This window comes from Dipodomys merriami, unplaced genomic scaffold, assembly GCF_024711535.1.
Source record: "Dipodomys merriami isolate MVZ:Mamm:240054 unplaced genomic scaffold, mDipMer1.0.p SCAF_219, whole genome shotgun sequence".
NCBI classification, from domain to species: Eukaryota; Metazoa; Chordata; class Mammalia; order Rodentia; family Heteromyidae; genus Dipodomys; species Dipodomys merriami.
The window spans coordinates 1,750,774-1,775,650 of NW_027203593.1; the positions used below are offsets into that span (position 1 = coordinate 1,750,774).

A 24,877-nucleotide genomic window follows, 5' to 3' on the forward strand; every position below is an offset into this window, starting at 1 on the left:
TTTACTCTTATAAATATTCTAAAAATTATAAATAATCTAAAAATTGATGTAACCAACGAATGTCAATGTATTATATAATGTGAATATTAGCATTTTAGTGCTATTAACGTTACACTCTTCATGTTATATTAATTACAAAAAATTTATTATGTATTTTATCAGAGAAATTAATATCCTCTGATTGTGGTGTCTGTGAAAGTCCTAATAGTAGAAAGTAATTAAAATCAAATGATATCTGTATTTGTTGGCTCAATCAAATATTTCTGAAAGCAATTAACTCATCAGAGATTCTTCAAATACATCAGAAGGGCCTTAGAAAGGCTGTACAATGTTTACATAGTTACCTATGATGTGATTCAAGAGCCATTAAACTATCATACTTCACTTTGCCATCACTATAATTATTCCCATTTTAAGAAGAATCATCCACATAAGTCAAATGATATAAGCTTGTCCTTAAGTTATTATCTTCTATGAAATAATATCCAAATGATATACTACCCTAAGTTAAAGCAAAAGTTGCAAAGTGTATTGGATGATGTAACTCCTTTCAGATACACATGTTGAAATTCTATTCCCCTGTCTGGTGACATTAGAATCAACCTTTTAGAGATGACCCTGCAATAATAATCCTGATTAAGGAAGCCCAATATAATTACACTGCCTTATGAATGTCCAGCAAATAAATATAATGAACCAGAAAGTGAACCCCCATGAGAAAAGGAATTGCTTGGAACAACCATTTTTATAATCAATGTTCAAGCTTCTAGAGTATGGGTAATATACTGCTTTTTATTTTATGCCACTTATTTTGAAGAATTCTCTTATAAATATCACAAATTTTGATAAAAATACTTATAATATTTTATTATTTGAATTTTATTCTCCAAGACTCCAGGTTAGAAATATTTTTAAATTGGAATTGAATTGAGGTTCAACTCTATTCAACTATCATAATTAAGATTCAAAAAGTTTTTATCTTTAAGTAGTTGTACAAAGGATTTTCCATTCACTGAAACAGTATATGGGATACAGTGTATCTTGATCAATATCACCCCTTTCAACATTCTCATCCACCCCTCCCACTCAAGCCCAATTCTTACGTATGTCAATATTTTGTTATGGAATTACTTGCCATTAAACAAAGCAGTTTATATGTACAATGCACCTGGAATTGTGTTACGACTTTAACATCTCCACCCCCTTTTCACACTACTCCTTCCTTTGTATATTTCAATTCTGGGAATTATACAATGGATTGTTGTCTGTATTCTATCCTTTTCCTCTTCAATTTCCTACCCCTCTCACATTGCTCCCCACTGTCCTCTCTTGCAGTACACATTTACTGCTATTTATTTCGCTGGGCTTTGAAAGTCTTTAAAGAGAATTATAGTATTTTCATTCTCCATGGACTATGACATTTCAGATAATTCATTTGTACCTCCTTGCATCCCGTAAGTGGAATTGCTGGATAATAGGTAGCTCTCTATTCAGTTTTGTGAGCAACTTCCATAGTTTTTTCCAAAGTGATTGAACAAGATTACAGTCTCACCAAAAATGAAATAGAGTTTCCTTTGGGCCACAGCCATATCAGTATCTGTGATTGTTCATTTTTTCATAATGAAATTGTAACAGGGTTGAGATGAGTCTCAGTGTTGTTTGGATTTGCATTTCTTTTATGCAGAGAGATGTGTCTATTTGTTATTCTTACTTCTTTTTAGAAGTTATCTTTAAGTAATTAACCATATATTAATTGGGTTTTTCTTTTTTGAGTGTTTATTGTTGTTGGGTTTAACTTTTTCATTTCTAAATATGGGTTAGTTATGAAAACCCTTGTCTGATGATTAGCTAGTAAAATTCTTCTTCCATTCTGTTCTCTTTCTATATATCCTGCTAACTTTTCCTTTGCCATGACGAAACTTTTCAGTTTGATGCAATTCTATTGATTCAGATAGAATAATATTATGCCATTCATAAGGAAATGGAAAGACTTAGAACAAACATATTAAGTGAAGAAAGATACACTCAAAGAAATATAGGTTGCCTGATTTCCCTCACTTGTTTTATTAGAATGTGCCTCTAATTCTATAAGTAAACACACTTGGATGGTAAAAGAGAAAACATTACACTTGCACATGATAAATTATATGGGATTTTATACATGTATACAGTGAGATCAAAGAAGGATGCCCTTTGTAGAGGATCACAAAAGCTCAATAGTTACATGAATATTATCATATAAAATAATGTTCATCAAAATGATCTCCAATAAATGATAATGAAAGATTTTTTTATTGGTTTGCTTTTTCCTCCTTTCTTCTGACGCTGGTTTTTCTTTCTGCACCTTTGGTCTTATATGTAAGATTTCAAAGGGCAAGGGGGAGCAGAAATGGTGGGACAAAGGGTGAACAAATGCAGCAGTGCTACTCAATAGACACTACATTAAAAATGAACTATACAACTTATAGGGGAAGGAGGTTGAAAGGGAAAAGCTGGGAGAACATTAAGGAAGAGGTGACACTTCAAAAAGAAATGTGCTCATTATCTGACTTATGTAATTGTAACCCTTCGGTACATCATCTTTAAAAATTAAAAATGGACCTCATAAACAGGCCAGAGTAGCTATAGTAATAATAGATAAAATAAGCTTTAAATTAAAAGTGGTATGAAGGTAAAAAGAGACAAAGGAAGACATTACATATTGGTAAAGAAAACTATCCATTAGGAGGATATAACAATTCTAAATATCAATGCCATGAATCCTAGAGCTCCCAAATTTATCAGACAAATACTACTTACCCTAAAAACATGTATACCTCCAAACACATTGTTGGTTGCTGGAACACATCATTCTTACCTCTGGACAGGCCAGCCAGGTAAAAACTTAGCAAAAAAACTTCAGTGCTAAATAACTGTATTGGCAAACCATACCTAACAGATATCTACAGAATATTTCATCTAGCAGTGTCACAATATATATTCCTTTCAGCAGCCCACAGAACGTTCTCCAAAATAGATCATATCTTAGATCACAAGGAAAATCTGTGAAAATTCAAAAAAAAAGGAAATTACTCCTTGTACTCTGTCAGCCCATGATGGGACCAAATGAGATCTCGACATCAAAAGGCATCACAGAAAATTCTGAAACACAGAGACTGAATAACACATTGCTAAATCATCAGTGAGTTACTGATGAGATATGGAGGGAAGTTCCAACGTTTATAAAATTCAGTGGAAGTGAAACAGACAAAATGCTACCTCCTCTGGGATACAACAGCACTGGCAATACTCAAGGAAAATTTATATCTTTGAGTGTGTACATCAACAAATCAGAAGAATGTTGAATCAGCACTAGGAACTTGAAAAACAGGAACAAGCCAAAACAAAAACCAGTAGACAGAAATAATACAAATTAGAATAAAGAAATAAATGAATCAGAGTCTCAAAAACCATACAGACAATCATAATTGACTTATCATCTAGTAGCTGACAACTTCTCCCAATGAGCTCACAACTTCTCCCAATGAATGTCAATGTATCTGTTTTCAGAGATAGACTCAACCAGCCCAAACCAGTGAACAAAGCAAACTATTAGGATTCTAAGAAACAACATTTTCTTGGCCTTTAAATAAATTTAGTCTGGTATTATTAAGGTGATTTATAGAGGGATTAAAATTACATGAGTCAGGTAATGAGTACATTTCTTTTTATAAAATGTCTTCAGTTCCCTCACTTGTTCCCAGTACTACCTTCCTGTCCCTACCCGTGTGTTAAATAGTTCACTTTTATCAATGTTCAATGAACTCCACTGCTGCAATTTTTCCCTAAAGCTCTGTGCTCACCCCTACCTTCCTGAAGACATACAATGAATATACCAGGCATGAGGTAAAGCCTATAGGATCATCACAAACTATAAATAATAACAATGAACACAAAACCAAAAAGGAGTTTTTTGTTTCCATATCACATACTTTGTTTCAGTATATATATTATATAAATATAATTATTTTTATTATAAAATCAATTCAGAAATTGAGGAGTGATAACGTAATTTTGCTTTCTATTTAATAATGCTTTATATTCTAACATTAAAGATGTAAGTAACACAATTGAAGTCCTATGAAATTTGAAGGTTTTGATTTAAAGTTATATTTTCAAAAATTCTAATAGTTCCATTTCGGCAACCAAAATGAAAAACAGGAATGTTTTATCCTCAAGAATGTCATTATTTCATGTGCAAAAAACTTCAATAAGTGTAATATTAATGTAGTGGAAATAAGAAATCAAATACTTATGCAATGCATCAATTCCATAGATTATGAGATGTATTGATAAAATTAAACTTGTTTTAAGTAGATTACTTAAGACATGAAGCAAGTGATAATTTTCTTTTCTAGGTGGAGTTGATATAGAAATCAAAGCCCAAAGATTAGAGAGTCCTGTGTGCTTGATGCATGGCAATTTACACATATGCTTGTCTCATCTCAAAGTTATTTTAAAATAACTGTGAACAGGAGTAGAATGAAAAGAATCACTCAAATGTTTACTTTTATTTTGTGACTAAATATGCCTTTTTATATGTATTTTATTTCAAAAATCTGGTAAATTTATTTAAGTCATACCAACAATAATGAAAAATAAACAGCCCCATGCTCCTTAAAAGACAATCAATAAAAAAAAGGAAATAACAAAGAAAAAAATGAACCTCGTTTTGCACGTGGTCTTTTATATTGTGGTGCTTTATAACTGTGGATTATATGACTATCTCATGAGTCTGGGCTTGAATCACTAGGGAGGGCTGCTGGAAGAAAATTTCAAAATCTAGAGCAGCTAACACAGCTGTGCAGTTGTTTGTGGGTTTCACTACAAAAGCAGCAGGGTATATGATGTACAAAGGAAATGATTCCAGTGTTTTACAGGCCAGAATGTGATGAAAAGCATACTTTCATCTTCTTAGATGAAATAAGAAGACCACACTTTAAAAGATTACTAAACGATCAGCCCTTTAAATAGCATTGCCATCTTTTAGGCACTCCAGATAAGTCAAGTCCTTCATCTCCCCACAAACATTGCTGCCATTCACAATCATTGCTAAGGTGAATATCCAGTTCTTTTTCACATTTCAAATGGTTTAGGAGCAATATAAACAATAATACAAGTTGTTGAGTAAAGTTAATTTAGAATCAATAAACAAATCAGATTCAACTCTATAGCATAACCTTTAGGAAAAATGAATTAAGGAATATGGCATATCCTTTGTAATTTAATATTAGACATTAGGGCAAAATGCCAGAAACAGACTCTGCAAGAAGGAAAGAGAAGTCTTTGATATGATATATTAAAGTTTAACTAGGGGAAAGTAATTTTACCTAAAGTTTCTATTATATGATAACATATTTTTGTCTACTAATCAGAGAGACTCAAAAAGATTTTTAATTATGATATGAAAAATGCATCATCATGAATGAATGAAATCACGGAGTAGATGGCTCATTATTCTCATTATTTTGAAGGATCTGGTGTTTTTGTTTGTGTGGAAGTATGAATGTATTTTATGTCTGGGGAGGAAAGTTTGATTATTAGATCATTGTGTGATATCCAATGTCAGGAACCTAACATGAGTTAAAGTGGTAAATATGTATGTGTATGTGTGTGTGTGTGTGTGTGTGTGTGTGTGTGTGTGTGTGTGTGTGTGTGAGTGTGTGTGTGTGTGTGTGTGTGTGTGTGTGTGTGTCTGTCATTCGTGGGGCTTGAACTCTGGGCCTGGGCGCTGTCCCTCAGCTCCACAGCTCAAGGCTAGTGCTCTACCACTTGAGCCACGGTACCACTTCCAGAAGCTATTATTCTTGTCACGAAAGGACTTCACATTGACAGGTATAATTACAAGAAGTAAAACGACAAATATTCACAGTGGCACAAAAATCCCTTAGGTGCCTAGCAAGACAGCACGTTTTTCCAGACACTGCATGTGGTATGAGGGTTTTGCAAACAAAGCTACCATAGAAGATGTTGGACCTAAACAAAACTGACAATTGCATAAACCCAGTCCTCTGTGACAGATTAAGCAAGGCTTATCTTGGAGATTCTTGTTAGGGACTTGATGAAAAATTTATAGTATAGTTGTTATTACAGAACTCTTTTACACCTGTCCCTCAGCCATTAACTATATTTAACATAGTTTCTTTTGCTATAACATATTTTTTTGGCTCAGGAAACTCTTTTTTGTTTGTGAAAACTTGGTTGTTCACAACATAGACATGAGTTTTTTAAACCTTTTGAAATTGCTGTTTGCATATAATTCTATGAGATATGCTACTTTTTGTCATTTCATAGGAATAAACTTACTTTGATTCAAACCTGGACAGCAGCTAGCTTGTTCTCCCTCCTAGAAATCCATCTGTGTAGATTTCTTTACATGTAAACAGACCCTCATTTACTTGCAAAAGTCTGTCAGTGAGTCAAACCTAATTCACCCAATGAGGTGAATTCCTTTCACATGCTTCCTTTACATTAAAAATACAAACAATTTTTACATTTTGTTGAACATTAAAAATGTTCAACAATGTGCATACTTTTTAATGTGTAGTGTGATTCCTATTTTCCATAATGTGAAACAAATAGAGAAATCAGTTTAAGATGTGAAAGAGCCTTTCAAACAGTCTTTGACCTTGAAAATTTTCCTGGGTATGAATTTTTGGAGAAATATCCCTTTTCAAAGATAAAGGACTCATTTTTTTATGTTGTGCTGGTACTCGGGTTTGAACTCCCGGCCTTGCGCACTACCTGTGTAAGGTCTGCTCGTGGATGGAGAGCAGATTCTATCCTACTTGCAGTAAAGTCTCCGCCCAATAACTTTGTTCCCTAGGCAACTGGCACACCTGGAAGATGTCACATCTGCATCTGCTGAGGTCACATCTGAATTTGATGTGGCCACACCTATCTTCACCCATCCCCTAGACAAGGCCTAGCCCATGCCCAGACGTGCTCTTTCCCAGGGTTTTCCTAAGTCTTTCCCAGGCCTTTCCCAGCCGACCAACATGGCCTGGTGCCAGTGGGATTGATGAATAAACCTACTCTTTACCTTAATACCACATTTGTGGTGTGGTTCTTACTCAGCAACATCTTTTTAAAAACATAACATAAATGGTGCCATTTGAACCCTGGAAAGGCTTAAAATCATGATAGGAGGTGGGATTCCTCTCCTTTTTTTTCTTTCTTTTGCTTGTTTTTCCCTTTTTTGCTCTGAGGAATACTACAGTTCGGAAGGGCTTTTGGAAACTGGTCTGTCTACTGTGGACAAAGTGAATCAATTCCTTGCTGGCCTCTGCATCCACCTCCATGCTTGTACCTTTTGGTGAGTGAAATACTCTCTAAGGGTTCTCTGTCGCTCAGTCTCCCTCCAAATGTGGTTCCACGCCGAAGAACCTGCTAGGCCTTTAACTGAAAGCCCAGTCACGTCTGGAGCTGAGGGCACTTGACTCTGGTTGCTTTGCCACTTCCCCCTAGAGGGCTCAGTGGTAAGTTGTGGGGCCACTTCCATCCGATAAGCCCACCTTCACTCACTGATTACTTTTCTCTCCTACACCATTAATGGGGAACTGTGTGTAACTCCAGTGCCTTGAAACCCCTCTGAAATGCCTCCTGCACTCCCTGGATAGCCAGAGCACTTATTTTTTAGTCTCTTCTCAGATTTAGACAATTTTTGCCTCTGCAATGGAAAACGGTCAGAAGTCTGTTCACTTTCAGGATCTCTTTGCTCTCTGCTAATCATGTCCAACTTCGTGTATCTCTCCCTTTCTTTTCTACAACTTTTTGGATTGTGCCCTGAAGTGTGTAATGAGAGTTGGGTCCCGAGGACCTCCTCTAGCGTCCCTATCAAAGCTTAGCCAATCTAGGCTTCATCTATTTGTTCAGGCTTTCTTTGCATTTTTTCAGAAATTCACCATCGTGAGTTTGCCATCTTGGCCACATGGTGGGTTCAGGGTTTGTTCCTATCTGACCCACACCTTTCCACCAAGTTTACTACTCCTCCATCCATCTATTCTATTGTAACTTGCTATCAAGTTGCTCTTTTCTCAGACCCTGGTAACTGAGGCCCAAATATCTGATGTGCTTTGTTAGCAAAGATGTCTAAATATTAATGTAAAAAATTTTAGATTTTGAGTTTTGCCTTTTTGGTTTTGTGTTATGTATTCTAGTACTGACTACATGATTCTAAAATATTGGGTATATCTGTGCTAAGATTCTCACATCTAACGAGTTTTGTCATTGCAGGATATTACTTGGTCAATTCTTGGTAAGGACCAGGTAAACTCTACTTATTCTATTTGATCTCCATGTTATTTAATTGGAAATAATAAAGAGTTTTCGTGACAAAGATTGCAATTCAAAGCAAACTGGGGCTAAAAAAATCCCTAAGACTCCATCTCCCAACTAACCTGCAAAGAGCCATGCTGGAAGTATGGCTGAAGATTCTTAACTCTAACCAGCCAAACCCTGGAAGTGGTACTGTAACTCAAAATGGTAGAGCACTAGCCTTGAGCAGAAGTGATCAGGCACAGTGCCCAGGCCTTGAGTTCAAATCTCGATGAATACTCACTGAGACAAGTCATCCCAGAAACGAGCACCTAGACTCAGCCAGTCTGGGGAACAAGGGACTAGGGAGAGGAGTAAGAGGAGATGATGTCATATCAGCCATTTTGTGCCTGCCCTTTCAAAATTAACCAGAGCCAGGATGAATATAAGTAAGAAGCCTACCATTTAATGTTCATACCTGTTTACCTTTTAACTTTATGGGAATTCACATTCTTGCCTTTGTTACCTGAATCCTCCTCTACCTAATCACCAGATAGGGACATTTCTACCAACATTTTTCAGCCCCAAGTCCTTCCACGTTCCATTTATTTGCTCTCTAATAATTTCTTCCAGCCCCTCAATGCCTCATGAGACTTTCTCTAGACTTCATCCAAGAGACTTGCCTCTGCCAGACTTTAACAAAGGACTCACACTCACCAAGGGACAGCTGCAGCTCACTGCCTTCTCTGGGATGGGACCAAATTCCAGCCCTTTACCCCTAATTTCGACACACCTCGTCAGCAGGAATTAGCCAGAGAGGATCCACACCCTATTTCATGATTATTAAAAGGCTGGAATATAAGGTCTGCTTCTGGATAGAGACAGATTCCACCCTCCTCCAAGCAAAGTCTCCTCCCAGTACCTGCGTCACCTAGGCAACTGGCACTCCTGGAAAATATCACATCTGCATCTGCTGAGGTCATATCTGAAAGTGATGTGGCCACTCCTTTCTCCACCCATACCCTAGATAAGGCCTAGCCCAGCCCTAGATGCTCTCTTTCTCAGGTCTTTTCCAGGTCTTTCCCAGGACTTTCTCAGCCACATGGAGGTCCAACATGTCCTGGTGCCAGCGGGAATGATGAATAAACTTACCCCTTTCCTGAATACCTTGTGTTTGTGTGGTTCTTACTCAACCACTCTTTAAAAACCTAACAATCTGGGCTTTAATTCTCAATGCTTACTCTATACCTCCTGAAACACACTTTCACTTCTTCCTTTTACCACTAGTGGATAAAAGAATCTCTTAGGTTTATCTACTTGGAATAGCTTTGAGTTACAATTGCCAAATTTGAACCCACCTAGTATGGAGATTTAAGCCACTAGTGCTCTGCTAGAACTCACTTCTTAATAATAAATATTCACAAAAAGAGGAGAAAACATATTTGTTCAATTACGTATATATTGCCAGATAAACGAAATCACTTGCTACTGGAAGAAAAAAACAGAGAAGATAGAAATGAATATGGAGGAGAGAGACATAAAGAAAGAAGAAGGCAAGGGAGGGAAGTGATGGGATGGGAGGGGAAGGAAGGATAAAAGAGGAGGGGGGAGCTGAGTATAATTGTCTATTCCTCACCAAGGTATTGTTGAACAATCAGTGCCTTTGCATTTATGTAACCAAAGCTTTCTATTTTTGGTAGTACTAAGCTGAGATATAAAATACAAATTTACATGTAAAACCTGTTAGTGTGCTTACTCCTGTAGGAAGGAAGCCACAGTTAGGTTACTGTTACAGACAAGGCAAGAGTAAGCAGTTTAAGTGATTCTGAGAAACAATCATTGATATGCCAGAAATGCTCCCTTGTCCAAGTATTACTCTTATTCCCTGTTCCAGTCTTCCTTTCTACAAGGATAGCAGAAACAGGGAGGCTGGGAAGGGATGGGAAGGGGAAACAAAGAAGGAGGCTACAATGCTTGATAAGAAATGTACTCATTATCTTGCCCATGTAATTGTAAACCCTCTGTACAGTATTTTCACAATTAAAAATTAAAAAAAAAATAATAGCAGAAACAGAAGAGGAAGGGGATATCTGAGCAATGATCATCGTTCTATTTACCCTCATCTGTTTATCCTCATCCCCTGAAACAATAAAGCCAAAGGACATAAACCTGAACTAGTAGGGGAAATGTGGGGGGGGGGATTTCATTCTAACTTAATGTGAAAGTTTTAAAATAATTGGGACAGCATTTCAAATATTGAAATAAAACTTTTTCAATTATTAATAAAAAGTAACTCGGAATTTATTGAAAATTTAGAAGACTACAGCACTCACTACATAGTGGATTCTGCATAATTAAAACAGACTCCTGTTTCTTTCATCAGAAATTGAAAATCGTCCCTAAACTTCCAATACTAGGTAAATTGTCCTCGATATTCACTTAAAATATGTGAATATAATGGAGAGCATAACTTTAAATTTAGACTGTTGAAGTGATATGTGATGGACATTCATGATGGATAGCATAATATTGAGAGCATGGAAATTATTTTCCTTCCATCTTCAGTGTGTAGAAAGTGAAAAAGCTCTATTTGATGGCCTTGAAGGTCCAATTCTAAATTTAGGACAGAAGGTGAATAGTAAAGGAGACCTATCTCAGGCATTCACAGATTGAAAATGTGGAGAAATAGCCTCATTTATGTAGGTCAAACATGGAAGTGAGGATGTGGCAAGCCCAAAGCCAAATGCCAAAGGAAGAGATATTTTACAAAATACCATGAAGTTGAAATAAGTCTTAAATAAGGAGCTGGACTTAAAGGGAGTAGGATAGAAGAATGGAGGGGGAAATGTTGGACTAATAGAGTCAGATCACTCAACATACATATGTGAGAATATAAGTAGGAAACTTGAAGGGATAGGTGGTGATGGGCAAAGGGAAGGAAAAAAAGTGGAAAGATTTACAATTATCCAGATGAGTTGTACAATGAAATGTACATACACTCTATTCCACACTGACATGATGGAGTGAAACCCCTTTGCAAAACTAGCTAAAGATTTTAAAAGATTGGTTTTAATATTAAGAGACCAGAAGCATAAACATTTAGAGATAAATAACAGGATAGCATTGACATATTGTTGACGCTTATGCTCTTTTCAATATACAAAATTTAATAAGTGTCAAGTCTGCTGCAAATGTAAATTTTACTGTGCCAATTCTTTTGCAAATTGCTTAAACTATAGAGAACCAAATTCCAATATCACATCACTTCAAATAAAAAAATCTTATAGACCTTTAGTTGTTTCTAAATGTCTTAAGGTAATGCATTGGAACTAATTTCACTTCAAATTTAAATTTAAATTTTAAAACAGTAAAGTCATTTAAAATCCTCTCACTTGGGCACAGGTATGGATAGATAACTGTTATGGGCTGAATCAGAATTATTCAGACGGTTGTAAATGGATGCTTACCTAGTTTTCTCTCCGCTGGATCACAGAATACTGACTATCCTACTTGGAAAAATTTAGCTTTCCCAGGTTTTCTGAATATATACACTCCATCAACATTTTCTTTTTTTTATTTTAATTTTTATTTTTTGGGAACATACTGTACAGAGGGGTTACAATTACATGGGCAAGATAATGAGTACATTTCTTATCAAGCATTGCAGCCTCCTCCTTTGTTCACCCTTCACATCCCTTCCCAGCCTCACCTCGCCCCCCACTCAATCCCGCCCCCGCAAAGTTTTAAAGTTCATTTTTGACATGATGACTTGTACTTCTCATAGTTGCATCGGATCCACCTGTATCCTTAAACGACTTGCTTTTCCCCATCTCCTCCACAAATTATACAGACATCAAATATAGTGAAAGCAGGGGTTGTACTGTGGGGGAGCGACCTACAAAGCAACAAAGAAATAATCTTATATATATGTTAGAAACAGTCACATGAAAGAAAAAAACATTTGAATACATATTTTAGGGTTCATTTCCCTAACATCACCTATCTGACCTGTTCTGCTTGACTCACACATATACTAGATATTGCACATAAGGGAAACCATGGGACCTATGTTTCTTTGGGCCTGGCTTACTCCATTAAATATAATATTTTCCAAGCCTTTCCATTTCTTAACAAATGGGGCTATGTCATTCTTTCTGATGGAGGCATAGAATTCCATTGTGTATATATGTCACATTCTCTTGATCCATTCATCTACTGAGGGGCATCTGGGTTGGTTCCATATCTTAGCTATGGTAAATAACGCTGCAATAAACATACTTGTGCTAGTAGCTTTAGTGTGGTCGTGTTTGTAAACATTTGGGTAAATGCCCCAAAGTGGGATTGCTGGGTCATAGGGGAGCTCTATGTGAAGTCTTTTGAGGAACCTCCATACTGCTTTCCAAAGTGGTTGAACAAGTTTACACTCCCACCAACAATGAAGTAAGGTTCCCTTTTGTCCACATCCCCTCCAGCATCTGTTGTTGTTAGAGTTTTTGATTATAGACATTCTAGCTGGTGTGAGGTGGTATCTCAATGTTGTTTTGATTTGCATTTCTTTTATGGCTAGTGAGGTTGAGCATTTCTTCATGTATCTGTTGGCCATCCTTCTTCTTCAGAGAAGTTTCTCTTGAAGGCCTTAGCCCACTTATTTATTGGGCAGTTGTTTCTTTGACGATTTGTTGTTGGGGGATTTAATTTTTTGTGCTCTAAGTATATTTTAGATATGAGACACTTGTCCGTTGTATGGCTAGTGAAGATCTTTTCCCAATCTGTGGGCTTTCTTTTCATCTTTCTAGCTATATCCCTTGCCATACAGAAGCTCTGCAACTTCATGAAATCCCATTTGTCCAAACTTTCTTTGATTTGTTGTGTTTCTGGGTCTCTATTAAGAAAATTTCGGCCTGAGCCAAGGAGGCCTAGGGTTTCTCCTATTGCATCCTGTAATGTTTTCAGTGTGTCTGCTTTGACTCCGAGGTCTTTGATCCATTTGTAGTTGATTCTGGTGCAGGTTGATATATAAGGATCTAGTTTTAGTGTTCTGCAAGTAGTTAACCAATTTTGCCAGCACCATTTACTGAAGAGGCTGTCTTTCTTCCATTCTGCTATTTTAGCTCCCTTATTGAAGATTAGCTGGCTATAGGTGTTTAGGTTCATTTCTGGGTTTTCAATTCTATTCCATTGGTCCTGAGGTCTGTTCTTAGGCCAGTAATAAGCTCTTTTGGTTACTATGGCTTTATAGTAGAGTTTGAAATTTGGTATTGATATTCCAGCAGCAATGTTATTTCCATTGAAGAGAGTTTTCTCTATTTGGGGTCTTCTATTGTTCCATATGATTTTTTGGATTGTCTTTTCTATTTCCTTGAAGAATGAAGTTGGAATTTTGATAGGTATTGCATTGAATTTTTAGATATCCTTGGGAACTATTGCAATTTTCACGATGTTAATCTTTCCAATTCAGGAGCATGGGAGGTTTTGCCATTTTCTAAGTTCTGTTTGGATTTCCTGTTTCAAGATTTTAAAGTTTTCATCATAGAAGTCCTTCACTTCTTTGGTTTAGTTAATTAATAGGTATTTTATTTTTTGAGGGGCTATTACAAATGGAGTGACTTTGCTAATTTCAGCCACACTTTTCTCATTGTTGGCATACAGAAATGCCATTGATTTTGTGGGGTTAATTTTATACCCTGCTACTGTGCCAAAGTTTTGAATCAGCTTGAGTAATTTGGGAGTGGAGTCCGTGGGATTCTTTAAATACAAGATCATGTCATCTACAAAGAGGGAGAGTTTTATTTCTTCTGTCCCTATTTGGATCTGCTTTATGTTTTTGATCTTGTCTTATTGCTGTAGCTAGGCATTCTAATACTAGATTGAAGAGAAGTATAGAGAGTGGACATCCTTGTCTTGTTCCTGAGTTAAGAGGGAATGGCTTTAGTTTTTGACCATCATGTATAATGTTGGCTGTAGGTTTGTCATATACAGCTTTTATTGTATTGAGGAATGTTCCATGCATTCCTAATTTTTCCAAAACCTTCATCATAAAGGGGTGTTGGAGCTTGTCGAATGCTTTTTCTGCATCTATTGAGATAACCATGTGGTTCTTATTCTTGCTCCTGTTGATGTGATGAATAATATTAATTGATTTGCGTATATTGAACCAGCTTTGAATCCCTGAAATGAATCCTGTTTGATCGTGGTGTATGATTTTTTTGGATGAATTGTTGAAGTCGATTGGTCAAAATTTTGTTGAGAAGTTTTGCATCAATGTTCATCAAAGTAATTGGTCTATAGTTCTCTTTCTTTGATGAGTCCCTGCCTGGTTTTGGGATGAGGGTTATGATGGCTTCATAGAATGTGTTTGGTAGTGAACTTTCTCTTTCAATTTCATTGAAGAGTTGGAGGAGTATTGGTGTGAGCTTTGCTTTGAAGGCCTTGTATAATTCCGCTGTAAAACCATCTGGTCCTGGACTTTTCTTAGCTTGGAGGTCTCTTATTGCTCTTCCTTTTTCAATACTTGATGTGGGCCTGTTAAGATGGTTTAACTCATCTTGGTTTAGTTTTGGCATGTCAATATTTGCTAGGAAAAGGTCCATTTCTTTCAAGTTCTCAAACATATTAGCATAAAGTTTTGAGAAATATTCCCTTATAATGTTCTGAATCATGGTTTTTTCTGTGGTTATGTTTCCATTCTCATCTCTGAGTTTATTAATTTGGGTGTGTTCTCTCTTTTTCTGATAAGATTTGCTAAGGGTCTTTCAATTTTGTTAAGTTTTTCGAAGAACCAACTCTTTGTTTTTTTGATTCTTTCGATAGTTATTTTGGATATTAATTCATTTAATTCTGATTTTGTTTTAATTATTTCTTTCTGTCTACTGGATTGGGGTTTATCTTGCTGCTCTTTTTCAAGGAGGTTCAGATGTCTCATTAAATTGTTTGTTGCAGATCTCTCCAATTTGTTGATGTAGGAGATCAGAGCTATAAACTTGCCTCTGAGTACTGCCTTTGCTGTGTCCCAGAGGAGCTGGTAATTTGTGTGTTCATTTTTGTTAAATAGCATGAACATTTGAATTTCCTTTCTAATCTCTTCCATGACCCACTCGTGATTCAGCAGTGTGTTGTTCAGCCTGCATGTGATACTGGACTATCCTTTTGCATGTTTGGGAATTTCTTTGCTAGGATCCTGTTAAACAAATTTCCTAGACCATTAACTTCTGTCTCTCGGTGCTCCTCTACACCCATTTTCTTCAGATTAGGCCTTCTGATGCTGTCTTCCAAATATTGAATAGATCTATCATATTTCTTTGACTTGTCTTGGATGGTTGTATGTTCTTTCTCTATAATATCTAGGCTATCTTTAATCCCCGAGATTCAATCTTCTGCATGGTCTAACCTGCTGTCAAGACTTTCTACTTCGTTTTTTATTTCTTTTCTTTCTAAATGGTCAGCTTTGATGGCTTCAAATACTTTATTGAAGCTTTGTTTTATATCTTGTATGGACTTCTTTAATTTGTTGTTCAGTGTTTATTCTCAATCACTTGGTTGATTTGTTATGGTTTCCTTGGACTCCCATTCCTTCTGTTGGTTTCCATTCAGGATTCCCTTTGTGGTTTCTCTGACTTCCTTCTGCTCTTTTTTAATGGATCCCATGAATGCCTTTAGTGATCTTTGTGTATTCTCATCTTGCTCTCTCAATTCCTGTATTACTCTTTGCTTAGCTTCCTCCCGTTCATGCCATTCTTGTAGTTCTCTTTGAGTGTTCTCATGCTCTTCAGGCCATTCCTGCCTTTCTCTTTGAGTATTCTCAAGCTGCTCATGCAAATCCTGTATCAGTTTTTCAGTAGCTTCCTCACGCTCATGATATTCCTGTATAAAGCTTTGGATTGTCTCCTCTCTCTCCCTATCACACTCATACAGAGTTCATTGTATATTTTCAATCTTTTCATTTATCATGTTTGCCAGCAGTGTTTGTAGAGCTATTTGGGAACTCTCCTCTGGATTATTCATTATCTGTTCTGTCCCCTGATTATCATGAGTGGGAGTGGAGTTACCCTGACTTACCATTTTTCTTGTCGTTTTCCGGCTTACTCTAGCCATTTGGGATGAAAGTAACACCAGTTCTGTGCTAGAACACTAACTTAAGGCAAGCATCAACCAAAGTCTGAATTTGCACAATCAATAGTATGCAGATAAAATCTATTGTAACAGATACCTCTATTCAACATAAAACAACTATATATTAACGGGCTACGAACCGCAAAGAATAATTTGGTAAACCAGAAATTATTAGGTTAGGGGGAGACGTGGGTAAAAAATAGGAATAGAGTGATTTGGGAAGGGACAGGGAGAGTTAACTTAACTAAGTCCTAGTCTCAAAGCAGGAAATAGGTTAGATAGGATGAAAGTAGAGAGAGAGAAAACAAGAAGAATGGAAAGGGGAAAAAAGACACCAGAAAAAATAGAAAAATAAAAGTTAATAATATGCAGGTTCAAGAACAATCTATTCAAAGAACATGAATATATTGAGAGAAGGGGAGGGATATATAGGAAATGTGAAAAACTTAAAAATAAAAATACTTAAAATATTATATAGGTATAAAGAGGTAGTACTGCTATTAAGGAATTTAATTAAGTCTCAGAAGTTTTGAATTGAGTAATAAATTTGTGGATTAAGTGTGTACACAATGGGGGATAGGGTCTAATAGTCAAATATGGGTTTATCTGAGGATATGCAGAACAACAATTAAGTCCCATAAAGAAGAACAAAAGAGATGACAAGGTGAGAAGGATAAGGAAGAAAGAAAAAAAAGATCAGAAGTTCAGTCTAGCTAAGCAAAAAACAAAAAGAATATTTTTTTTAAAAGAAGGAAAAAAAAAACAAAGAAAAATGCACACACACATGTATCCCTAAAATAAAGATTATAAGGGGGAAAAAGTTACTAGAAAACATTTTTTTTTAAAGTCAAATTTTAAAATTAAAAAAATTTTAGAAAAGAAAAATAATTTTGTGAAAATTATATAAAAAAAAAGAAGAGAAAAAAAAGTTCTTTGATTTTTTGTGGGAGGGTTCGGAAAAATCCTGTATCTCCCTTGTGCCTGTCATCAGCCTCTGATTGGAGTCTCTGGTCTGCTTGTGGTCCTGTGGCTTGGTTGGTTTCTTAAGTCAGTTTGTTTGGACAGGCAGAAAAATGCTCTGCTTTACCCAGGATTTTTTGATCTTCCTCCCAAGTTAGTTCAAGGGGAGGGAGGTGTGCTTTGAGTATCACAAAAGAGGGAGATGGCTTTTTCCTCAAGTTTGGAGATGCTATGATGAGGCTATGTTCTGGGTAGAGTTGAGACATTTCAGCAAACAGTAGCTTTTCCCGGGGCCTACTTTGTGAGAAACTCACAGATCCCGGCCTGGAGCCACTCTCAAGGTTTCTGTTTAGTGAATTTCAGTTGATTGTCGAGGCTGCTAAAGGGAGGGGCAGCCTGTGGCTCTGATTACCCGATAAAGAAAGCCACTCCTAGGGCTAGCGCCCGAACTGGGTGCCTTTTCCCTGAGTAGAGCTGAGTCTGGCAGGTCACGCCGCCGTTAAGTTATTGTGACCTGTTAAATGACCCTAGTTTTATTCTAAGGCCTGAGTTGGAGCTGGCAGCTCTGCTGAGCTTTGTCGATATACAAGATGGAGATCTCTGGTACTGGGGGGAGGGGTGGCCTTCCCTCCTCTGCTCCCTTAGAAGGAGTGAGGAAGTCAGGTTTCTACTCACGCTGAGTCTTGGTTCCTGGGTCATCTATGGTCTGCGAACTGCAGGATGAAGATGTCTGCTCCTTGTCGGTTCTTGCTGGTGTTGAGTAGAATCCGCTCGCCCTCCACGTCTGGCTCTTTCGTCCCTGTTATGCCTCCAGCTTCTCCTTGGCCATCTTCCTGGATCCCCGTCCACGACTTTTTTTTCCCCATCCCTCCACAAATTATACCAACATCAAATATAGTGAAAGAAGGGGTTATACTGTGGGGGAGGGACATACAAAGCTACAAAGAAATAATCTTATAAATGAAAGAAAACCAATTAAATACTTATCTAAGGATTCTTTTTCCTAACATCACATTATCTCACTTTTCCTGCTTGACTCATACATATACTAGATATTGCAAATAAGGGAATCCATTGCACCTTTGTGTATTTGGGCTTGGCTTACTTCACTTAATATAATTTTTTCCAAGCCTTTCCATTTCCTAACAAATGGGGAAATATCATTCTTTCTGATGGAGGCATAGAATTCCATTGTGTATATAGACATGACAGAAAGGTGAGGGAAAACCTTTTACTCTTCAGTGAGGTTGTGGCTTGTGTTTCACAAAGTGTTATGAAAGCTCTCCATGAGAAATCTAGCAGCACTATTTCTAAAAAGTACTTGCATGCTTACACTTTCTGTTAATGTCTCAATTCAAGTACTTCTCCTTGGAGTTCAGTACTATTCAATTATTCTGTGTCAGCTTTTTGTTACATTTTGCAGACCAGTCTTGCTGATGAAATTTGTGCTTCCAATTCCATCCACAAAATGCAGACAAAAATTATATGAAAAAATTTGTATCTGTTGACAGTGCATATACTTTTATTTTTTATTACAAACATAGAATGTAGTACAAATTTTCATAGCAATTACACTGCACCTGCACTAGGTTGTGGGCAGATTCTAATGTAAATAATATACTGTGTTCATGTAGAGTAGTTGAGTATCTGATGTTTTAATATGCCTGTGGTCCTAAAACCAATACCTTACTGATATTGAGTGACAAATACAACTTCCTATACGTACAAAAGTTTTCCTTGCATCTTTTTAATATATATACATATATATATAGATAGATATTTATATTGTAAAGAAACTGTACAGAGGGGTTACAATTACATAAGTAAGGTAATGAGTACAATTTTTTTCTTTACTATTGGTCATTGGCTTGAACTCTAGGCCTGAGCACGGTCCCTCAACTCTTCAGCTCAAGGCTCTCGCTCTACTACTTGAGCTACAGTGCCACTTCCGATTCTCTGGTGGTTTATTGGAGATAAGAGTTTTACGGACTTTCCTTCCCTGGCTGGCTTTGAACCACAATCCTCACACCTCAGCCTCCTGAGTAGTTAGGATTACAGGCATGAGCCACCAGCACCTGGCATGAGTCCAGTTCTTATTGAGCATTTTTACCCCATCCTTTTTTTCCCCTACCATCCCTTCTCTTCACACCTCCTCAACTCATCCCTCCACCCACTCTCTGATAAAGTGTCTTATTATTACATTATTACATTATTATCTCATTATTACAATGGGTCACCCGGAATCTTATCTTTGTATATTAAATGAAGAAATGCTGGCTTGATTTATGCTGATTCTACTTGTGTAGACACAAGTAAAATCAGTCACCAAGTCCAAGAGCATATAAATGAAATGGACACCTTTTTTGTCAGTTGGTTTAGTTGTGTTCTACACATTTATTGACAGGTTACAAATTATTCTCAAACTTTAATATATTAAAAATAATCTCTTCGTTTCTTATTTTCTTGGCCAGAAAATCAGCAAGACCTCAGTCAGCATTTCTCTCATAGGAATTTTCACATGAGTTGGTTACCTGTTGACCTGAGGTCCAGTTTTATCAGGACTTACTAATCTGCTTAGGAATTGATGCTGGCTGTTGGAAAAGAGCTCAAAGAAGGATGCCATTTAAAGGCTTATAATTTTATTCTTTACCATGATATTCTCCTGCTACTTTGGTTGTTGAGAGTGTGTATAAGAGCAAGCATTCCTTGGGGATCAGGGAGACACTATATGATCTTTACATACTGATATTTCCGAGCAACTTGCTATCACGTATACTGCATTTTGCAAGTCCAATCTGTCAAAACCTACCAGTTTTAAGAGATAAGAGGAGTGGTAAAAGAACTCTTAGAGACAAATACATCTTGAACATATTTTGTTCCAAGCATCCCATCTAAGGCATTTTCAGCAACTAATGAAACTTGCGTTGGCTATAATTATGTATCTTTCTCCATGTGTGCATGTATACATGTGTATATGTATATGTGAATTTGTGTGTATACTAACATATATGTGTACTATATAAGGGCATATACACATATATGCATATATAAATAAATATACATATACAAATATATATGCATATATATTTTTGTTCAGTGACTTAATCTATAGTTCCCAGAACATTGTCATTCTCACAAAGTGTTCATGATAAACTGCTCTGAAGACCTGTGCTCTATTGTACTCACTTCCACCATTACATTCTTTTTCATCCCTGTGAACAACTTCGGTCTATTTTCCATAGGAGAGCTTTGTTTTCATTACATGTAGTTACAAACAGATAATCAAAGACAAAAGTTGTTTGTGAAAGAAAAAGAACTTTTAGGTCACAGGTTAAAATATCTTTTTGGGGGGGAGGGGTCCAGTCTTGGTGCCTGAAGTCTGGGCCTGGGAACTGTCCCTCAGCTCTTCATCTCAAGGCTAGCGCTCTACCACTTGAGCCACAGCGCCACTTCTGGCTTTTTTTCTTTTTGCTTATGTGCTGCTGAGGAATCGAACCCAGGGCCTCATGCATGCAAGGCAAGCGCTCTACCACTGAACCACTTTCCCAGCCCAAGTTAAAATATCATATCCATCCAAATGATTCTTATGAGATGAAATTTTTAATAGTAGTAAACGTGAAAAGGAATTCCTAGACCTGTTGTTTTGCCATTTAGAATGTCAAAGAAAAATATCATGTCACTCATAATTCTTCAAGAATGCAAGGGAAAATGTTAGTCCCCATCATGTTCCCACAAAGCCAGTGGATCCTCAAGGATAATAGTAGACCAGCGGAAATTCTATGTAGCAGACATGGAGCATGGAGCACGAAAGAGAAAGAGAGGAAATGAGAGAGTGTGAAAGAGGGAGAAATATCATGATACTGAAAGTGCATAACAGATAAAAAAGAGCTGTACGAGAATATTCATACTGTTATCTTTAGACTCTACATGTACATTTGAAGGTATTTGATGTATGATAATCCCTCAACCCAAAATATAAAATGATTTTAATAAAAATTAAAAATGACTCAGAAGTAATTGAAAATGCTAACACAATTTCACATTAGCAAATTCTCAGAGATATTTCATGACTTTAAAAGAATGAAGTGGCTGGGGTTAGTATAAATTTACAAGTATAACAATACACAAAAATATGAAAAGATATTCATATATTTCATTATATAACCCAAAGCAGAAAAAAAATGTTGTTTAGATGAATCTTTAAAACCCAGTCTATCAGGAGCTGGGATGGTGGCTGTTGTAGAGTGCCTGCTTGCATGCATGAGGCCCTAGGTTTGATTCCTCAGCATCACATAAGTAGAAAAAGACGGAAGTGTTTCTGTGGCTCAAGTGGTGGCACTAGCCTTGAGCTGAGGTACAGCAACCAGGCCCCAGAGTTCAACCCCATGGCCAACAAAATCAAAGTAAAAAACAAAACAAAACCTAGTCTCTCACTTTTGTGACCTCAACTCTGTATTATCACTGCTTCAGCCTAGGGCTAGGATTTTAAGTGTGGACATTTATCATCCCTCCTGATTCTGACTGTACTTGATAATTTTTAATCAATATTTTGTTCTTAATTTTGCTTTTTGTAAATTCACACGCAACTATAAAAAATGGTTTGGCCATCCCAGTAACCTTCTCAAAGTACCTCCTGATGATGAATAACAAAAGGTTTTACTATATTACAAGGGAAATAATACTACAAATAAAGAAACACAATAAATAAATATTAATGATTAATAAAATAAAATACCAAAGAATTACCAATGTTTTCAGTATTTGAAGTGTACTTCCATATTTGATTTTACTATTCTCACATTCCTGTACATTTAACACTGAATAAGATTATGATGTTCAATAAGAGTTTTATAGGCTATGTGTAGTTTTTAAAGTTACCCACTAAGATTGCTTTTTATGACTCATCTCATCATTTGTATATGTATATGTATATGGTTTATATCATCATTTGTTCCTCACTAACATATAAAGTAAGGAAGCCCTAAAGTTTTAAGAGAAACTGTGCAGTTAACAAAGTCTTAACTCTTCACTCTGCTTCTTTACACTAAGCCTTTGCAACATCTCATTAGTAATGTTTTTATAAACTCTGAAATGTACTTTTTAGTAGCATATGTCTGCTACCATAAATCTTAAATATTTATAGAAAAGTTGTATGACCTGACAAACAGTCCTAATTTTGGCCTATATAAGCAAATTTCCAAAATTAAATATATTTAAAACATTAAAACTTTAAAAATACTTTAACACTTGCCACAGTGTTCATTATGACAGGTGCCTTATACAGAATAATTGAATTCGTCCTCCTACACATCTCTTTTTTTATTTTTATTTTTTGTGAACATACTGTACAGAGGGGTTACATTTACATGGGCAAGATAATGAGTAAGTACATTTCTTATGAAGCATTGCAGCCTCCTCCTTTGTTTACCCTTCACATCCCTTCCCAGCCTTCCTCCGCCCCCCCACCCAATTCCACCCCCCCTCCCCCGATCCTACACATCTCTTGAACAACAATATCTGGGATTATTTTGTTTTTGACATGTCAATCTTGGCTATTCTTAAATGTGTGCTTATGTAAGAAGTACATGGTTCTAAAATTTCACGAGAATTCTTCAAAACTTACTTTTCTTTGAATTGTCTAGTTCAAGAAAATCAATTACACTTTATATATAAAAAATGCTCTGTGCTCAATTCAGCAGCACATACACTAAAATTGGAGCAGTACAGAGTAGATTAACATGGCCCCTGCGCAAGGTTGATATGCAAATTCTTGAATCATTCCATATTTTTACAACTAAAGATGCTGGAGAGGATGTGGCCACAAGGGAACCTTACTTGATTCTTGGTGGGAGTGTTAACTTATTCAACCACTTTGGAAAGCAGTATGGAGGCTCATCAAAAGACTCCATATAAAGCTCCCCTATGATCCAGCAATCACACTTTTGGGGATTTATCCAAATGATCACAAAGAAGACCATACTAAAACTACCAGAACAACTATGTTTACTGCAGCATTGTTTGCAATAGCTAAGATATGGAGCCCACCCAGATGGCCCACAGAAGATGAATGGATCATGAAAATGTGGTATATATTCACAATGAAATTCTATGCCTCCATGAGAAAGAATGGCATCGCCCAATTTGTTAAGAATTGGAAAGACTTGAAAAAAATTTATTAATTGAAGTAAGCCAAGTCCAAAGAAACATAGGTCCAAAGGTTTCCCTTATTTTCAACAGCTAATATATGTCTGGGATAAGCGGAAGCTATGTGCATATCAGATAAGATGATATTACAGGAACTGAACAAGACAAGTGTTTTTTTTGTTTCTTGCTATTGTTTCTAAGATACTTATAATGTGTGATGTGATTTTTTTTGTTCCTTTATATGTTCCTTCCCTAAGCTCTAACCCCTGTTTTCACTGTACTTGAAGTTGGTGCGCCTACATCCTGTGTATACGTTCCTCTAATTTGGGGAGGGTGAAGGGAAATACAAAATTGTTAAATATGGATACAGGTTGAGATGCACAAGACACTATGTTGAAAAATGAACTTTACAATTTAGGCAGGGGAAGGGGGAGGGGAGTGTATTTCTGGAGGTGGGAGGGAAAGGATGGTGGAAGAAAAAGAAAGGAAGAGGTAACAATGCTTGTTAGGAAATGTACTCATTATTTGCTCATATAAATATGACACCTCTGTACAGTTATTTTTACAGGTGGACCCATTGCAACAATGAGAAGTACAAGTCGTTATGTTGAAAACGAACTTTACAACTTTGGTGGGGGGAGCGGGGAGGATTGGGTGGGAGGGCTAGGAGGATGGGAAGGGATGGGAAGGGGAAACAAAGGAGGAGGCTACAATGCTAGATAAGAAATGTACTCATTATCTTGCCCACGTAATTGTAACCCCTCTGTACAGTATTTTCACAGTAAAAAAAAATGTATAAAAATGTTCTTATATACAAGAGTTTATTTCCTCTATTTTACCCAGATAATATCACTAACAAAGAAATTAATGCAGAACACTGATATGCTGATTTGAAGGTATTTTGAATAAATGTGTGTGTGTGGGTGTGTGTACACACACGCATGCACACGTGCACACATGCACATGCTTGTGCATTGGCATGCTCAGAGTTTGAAATCAGGGCTTCAAGGTCTTGCTAGGCCTTTCCTCTATGAGCTACATCTCCATTCCTGGCTCTTTGCTAGTTCATTATAATTTCTGAAAAATAATCTCATGAATTTATTCTGCCCTGAGGGGCTTCCAACAGTTATCCATAGATCTCAGGCTCCTGAGTAGATATTCCGAGTAGATAGGATTAAAGGTGTTACCAGCCAGGACAAGGCTTTCAGAATAATTTTAAAAGTAGAAGAAAGTTTACTTGATGGGGGCCTGTTTTATCATCTCCTACTTTTAAATCATTTTGGAGTGATTATATGTGAATTTACTTCATTTTCGGGTTCTTAAAAGATAGTAAGTTTTGTTATTTAAAAGTTTTAGTACTTTTTAAAAA

The 24,877-nt window shown here is 36.5% G+C and overlaps 1 non-coding gene across 1 annotated transcript; it reads left to right on the top strand.

Moving 5' to 3' along the window:
• The first annotated feature begins 23,047 nt into the window (after positions 1-23,047).
• Positions 23,048-23,154, top strand: LOC138834558 (U6 spliceosomal RNA). Its single transcript, XR_011374186.1, has one exon. It is a non-coding gene; the product is annotated as a U6 spliceosomal RNA (small nuclear RNA).
• The last annotated feature ends 1,723 nt before the right edge of the window (positions 23,155-24,877 follow it).